This window comes from Triticum aestivum, chromosome 7D, assembly GCF_018294505.1.
Source record: "Triticum aestivum cultivar Chinese Spring chromosome 7D, IWGSC CS RefSeq v2.1, whole genome shotgun sequence".
Taxonomy (NCBI): domain Eukaryota; kingdom Viridiplantae; phylum Streptophyta; class Magnoliopsida; order Poales; family Poaceae; genus Triticum; species Triticum aestivum.
Window position 1 is genome coordinate 475,328,306 of NC_057814.1, and position 6,128 is coordinate 475,334,433.

A 6,128-nucleotide genomic window follows, 5' to 3' on the forward strand; every position below is an offset into this window, starting at 1 on the left:
GAAGAAAAAGAAGAAGAGAAAAAATGAAAAAAAGAAGAGGAAGAAGGAGAAGAAGAAGAAGAATAAGAAGAAGAGGAGAGGAAGAAGAGGAGAAATAAATAAGAAGATGAAAAAGAAGAAAAAAAGAGTAGAAGAAGAAGAAATAGAGGACAAGAAGAAGAAATAGAATAATATATTATTCTATTTTTTCTTCTTCTCCTCTATTCCTTCTTCTTCTCCTCTATTTTTTTCTTTTTTTCTTCGATCTCCTTCTCTATTCCTTTCTTCTTCTCCTCTTTTTTTCTTCTTCTTCCTCTTCTTATTTTTTTATCGAGTATGTCATTGTCGATATACGTACCCCCTCCCCGATAACTTTTAGTAAGTACTGCTTAGAAAGTGTTTAATAGAATTAGTTAGAAAAATAGTAGAACTAGTTAAACTAGCTAGTTTATTTTTAGTAAGTACTACTTTATTCTATTTACAGTAAGGAAATTAATAGAACTAGTTTGTTTTTTTAGTTAAAGCAATTATTCCCGCATCGACAGTGACGATGACTATCCCGCATCCTCGTCGTCGACTCGGCGGAGGAGGCCGGCTTGATCAGAGGGGCCATGTCCGGGCCTGGGCTCCGCCGGTCTGGTTTTGGGAGGTGCTACCTTCAGGGGGGCGTAGGTTGGTGAGGAGCCAGCTCGTCGTTGACCCGATCCTTGTTTGGTGGAGGTCGCGTGGGCCAGTGATGGTGCTTAGGCTTCCGGACACCGCGGAGGTGGTACGTCACCGTGTCAGCGAGGAGGACCAGCACGTCTGTCGCTACATGGTTGCGTTGCAGGGCAGGTTCGACAATACCTGGCAGGTTCTTCAGGGATCTCACTGGAGCTATGATCCTGTGATGGTTCCTTCCCTTTGGGTGTCCACCGCCCGCGCCGAGACCCGTCGGGCGCTACGGTTCTAGCTGTACTGGCGATATGTATGATAGTATTCGAGGTGTATTAGTGATAATATTCGACGATGTACGGACGCATGGAGATGATGTAGTTTTTCTTATAATTGAATGCATCCTAATTTGAATACTACTTCTTTTTGCGATTTGATTTTGCTTATTGAATGCCCAAATTGGAAAACAACTCCTACTTTGAATGCTAAAATTGGAGAGCACTATGCAAGGCATATTTATATGATTAGTTGATAGCTTATAGGGTTTTTGTTTTCGCAGAAATCTAGGAGCCCCCGGCCCCTCCATCATCCCCGCCGTCGTCCCCGTCACCGCCCCTCCGACATCGAGGTGAGACCAGCCAAATCCTCTTTTAGAAAGATAATTAAACGATATTTCGGGTTGACTTTAAGTCTGTCGAGTCTCCACCATATATGAGAGGACGAAGAATCCCGACTGTTGTCGTGGGGGTAGCTTCTCCTTCGTTCTCGTGTGCTAGACAATTTGGTGTAATGCACTCGGGAACGAAAGGAGGAGCTACCATCACCAACGGTCGCAAAATGTCAGAGAGGAATTAGTGAGGGAGAGTTCCACCATATATATATGAGAGGACGAAGAATCCCGACTGTTGTAGTGGGGGTCGCTTCTCCTTTGTTCCCGTGTGCTAGACATTTTGGTGTAATGCACTCGGGGACAAATGGAGGAGCGACCATCACCAACTGTCGAATGTATACACCACGTGAGCCGAGAGGTTTCAAGAAAAGACTCGACAAACCGATAGTCAACCCGCGATGAATAATAATGATCTAATTTAGTTTTTGTAGTGCATATATTTAATTGTACAAGTTTAATCTTTGAATTATGAACGTAGGAAATGTCATCATTGGACGACGAAAGTCTCCCGGGGAGTGCGGGTGGTGCCTCGACGATCGAGGTTTGTGTGACAGGCCTCACCTGGACGATGATCGGCGCTTCAGCATTAAGCTCGAGGAGACCTTCGATGTTGAAACGGTACGCAACAGTGACAAGTGTTTTTTTTCGTAATTAAGCATGACTTCAACTATTTCAATGTGTAATTTTCATCTTTTACAATTCGAGTATAGCTTATCACATGGCATGCAAGACGCTATGTCTTGGAGAGGATGGATTTTGAAGACCATGAAAATTTTGAAACGAAGAAAATTCACCTAAGGACCCATCATGATGTGGATTTTGAAGTAAATATGTATAATGCTGAGAGCGTAACCCATTTTGGTTGCAAAAATTGGGAAGCATTTTGCAAGATGTATGGTTTTGATGAGGGTATGCTTGTCACCATGGATCTTGGTGATCCTGAAATCGAGCAAGACAATATGGACATTTGGGTCCTTGTTGATACGCCTCCAGTTCTACCGCTATGTGAGTTTCTCAAACATAGTTATTAGCTAATTTATATTGTATATTTCAAAATAGTTGACAGCTTATTTCCATTGACAGCTTATTTTGATTGTTGAAACAATGTGCGGAACATGGTAGACAAAACCCACTACACCGATGGCTCCGAATTAACTTATCAGGAGAAAAATCATCTGGTCGGATTTTGTACTGATCTTGAGAATTACAATATCTACAATCAAACTCCTCAACATTATGGTCAATACGTGCCACTAGTGCACGTGTTGAACCACGGTAACTACCATGGAGATACCCTGGTAAGATATTTTACTATTACGACATCCGTGCATCTTTTGCATACTTCTAAAACTAGTAATCATTGCTAACTATGAAGTTATTACTATGTTTTTCAACAGAGAATCCCAGAGGATTGTGTGCCTCATTTGATGTATCAGAATGGCAGCCTTCGTGTTTTGAACATATATCCAGGTCATCCTACGAATCTCAACTGTCTATACCGGATTTCTAAAAGAAGTGGAGACATGCTAATCAGAGAATGGAAAAAATGTATGGACAGTCGTAAGGAGGTTCTTGGAAGCAAAAGGAAGCGAAGCGCAAGAATTGGAGATAGGATGATCTCCATTCTCCGTAATGGAGAGTCAGGGTCTATATTGTTTTATGCTATTTTACCTTAAAGAGGGTATTTAGGTCCTACCTAATACTGATGATCATGTGCGAAGAACATAGTAGGGTTGGTTCGATGACTATCAGGATGATGATCGTATGACCACTACTAGGAAAAGGGCTATAGATGAAATGGCCACTAATGGCGCACCAGACATGTGGTGCGCCACTACTATATAGCAGTGGCGCACCATGTGCTGGTGCGCCATTAGTGTGAAAGACACGAATGGCGCACCAGACACACGGTGCGCCACTAGTAACAATTTTTTTTATTTTTCCAAACATACTAATGGCGCACCAGGGCATAGTGCGCCATTACTAGTTCTAACTAGTAATGGCGCACCAGCCACATAGTGCGCCACTACTATATTTTTTTTATTTTTTATTTTGCAAAACTACTAATGGCGCACCAGGATATAGTGCGCCATTACTAGTTTAAACTAGTAATGGCGCACTGTGCCCTGGTGCGCCATTAGTGTATATATTTTTTTATTTTTTTTGCAAAACTACTAATGGCGCACCACCAGCAGGTGCGCCATTAGTAACCAGGGTTACTAATGGCGCATTTGTAGGTGGTGCGCCATTAGTAACCTGGGACCAACTAGATATTTTGGACAGCCACACCTACCCACTCACTTTCCCCACTTCATTCTCTCCACCTCCTCCTCCAAGCTTGTCACGGCTGCCTCCTCCTCCTCACCTCATTTGCACCATAGATTCATCCAAATTAAGTGGTTAAATTACCTTTTTTTGATAGGTAAGTAAGGGGGAAGCTATCTTTATGTTGTTCTCCCTCCAACAACGTGCACATGCACTTTTTATGGCCTAGCCAGATCTATGTATGTTTGTGGTGTTGCATATATGTTTGTGTTTGCAGGTACCGGTCTTTGAAATGCGATAGTTGCCAATATTTTGTCGGAATGTTGATTCATTTCCGTTTCGGCGAGAATTTTGGCACTATGCGTTCTTTTTGGTCCTATTTTTTGGGAAAGTCATGCCAAATTTTGCCAATATTTCTTGGTTCTTGAAATATCATTTTGCTCTACCCCGCAGGCGACCATGGTCCGCACGATGACCGAAGGCATCGTGAATAGGTTTTTGAGCTCCGCGAAGGCCGAGATGCTTCAAAAGAACGAGACGGAGATAAGATGTCCGTGTCGAAGATGCAAGCTGAAGAGCCTTATTGCGGACCCGGATTCCGGGCAGGTGTGGGACCACCTGCTCTTGCGTGGTTTCATGGATGGCTATCGGTGGCAAGGTGATGAAGATGACTATGAAGTCGTCCATGGGGGCTGGGCAAGAAATGAGGAAGGGCAGCAAGACAACCACCGCGGCTCGGGCGGGCGACAAGACGAAGAATCTCCAGGACATGATCACGACGGTGATGCTGTACACAGTCATCATGTAGAAGATGCCAGACATGATGATGAGGAATATGCCGGAGCATACGAAGGGCATGATCATGAAGATGAAGATGCCGGCGGAGCAGACGACGATGGACCATCGATGGGCTGGGTGCAGGACCCTCATATTCAAGAGCTGCTTCTCAAGCAGACGGATAATGCAAGAGCTGCCGCCCGAGAGAAAGCCAAGCTGGATCAATTGGAGATAGACACGGTTACTCCATTGTATGAAGGATGCAGGCCCGAGGATACCCGCCTGAAAGTAACGCTCATGGCTCTGGAGATGAAGGTAAAACACAAAATGACCAACACATGCTTCCACGAGAACATGTCATTCTGGCACGAACGTCTTCCCAAGGGGAACAAGTGCTCGACCAGTTTCGAGGAGGCGAAGAAAATCGTGTGTCCTCTGGATTTACCGCACGTGAAATACCATGTGTGCATGAACAATTGCATCATTTATCGGGACGAGCACGCGGAGTCTACCATATGTCCGGTGTGCGGTGTCACTCGATACAAGAAGAGGAAGAAAGCTCCTCGAAAAGTGGTGTGGTACTTTCTGATCACTCCTCGTCTGCAGCGGTATTTCGCGGACCCTAAGGTAGCAAAGCTCCTGCGTTGGCACGCGGATAGGGAGGAGAAGAAGCGAGAAGATGACGCAAATGATCCGGAGATAAATAAAGAAGACAAGATGCATAGTCACCCTAAGGATGGGAGCCAGTGGCAAGCGTTGAACTTCGAACACCCGGAATTTGGGAAGGATCCAAGGAACATCATGCTGGGCGCAAGCACCGATGGAGTCAATCCGTTTGGCAGCCAGAGAAGCACACATAGCACCTGGCCTGTGTTTGTGTGGATGTACAACCTTCCCCCTGGTTGTGCATGAAGAGGAAGTACATTCACATGAGTATGCTAATTGAAGGGCCGAAACAACCAGGGAACGACATCAATCTGTATCTGAGGCTGCTGAAAGAGGAGCTAGACACGCTGTGGAAAACGCCAGCCAATACGTGGGACACCACAGAGAAAGAATATTTCCCTATGAGAACCGCACTGCTCACGATGGTGCACGACTATCTCAGTTACGGATATCTCGCGGGGCAGGTGGTCCATGGATTTTCTGGATGCGTCGGGTGCATGGATGACACAACGTATCGCCAGCTAGATAGAGATCCCGGGTCTTCGAAAACCGTGTTCATGGGACATCGAAGGTGGCTTCGCGACGATGACCCGTGGAGGAAACACAAGGATCTGTTCGATGGTGAAACCGAACCCCGAAGACGCCCGCGTACGAGGAGCGGCGAGGAAATAGACGACCTGTTGAAAAATTGGAAAGATTGCCCACTGCCGGGAAAGAAGCAAAAGGCGCCAGAGCCGGGAAAGAAGCGAAAGGCGCCAGAGCTGCTGCTGAAGGTATGGAAAACGAGGTCTGTTTTCTGGGACTTGCCGTACTGGAAGATCCACCGTGTGCCTCACAGCCTTGATGTCATGCATATCACGAAGAACGTGTGCGAGAGTCTGCATGGTACCCTGCTCAACATGCCAGAGAGGACCAAAGATGGGCCGAAAGCAAGGGCAGACTTGAAATCAATGGGCCTCAGGGAGGAGCTTCACGCTAATGATGATGATGATGATGATGAGGCGAAGCAGGACACGGAAAGTCGTTGCAAAGGCAAAAAGGCCAAGAAGACCGGAAATGACTACCCTCCCGCATGCTTCACTCTAAGTCAGGAGGAGATCGATCAGTTTTTCACCTG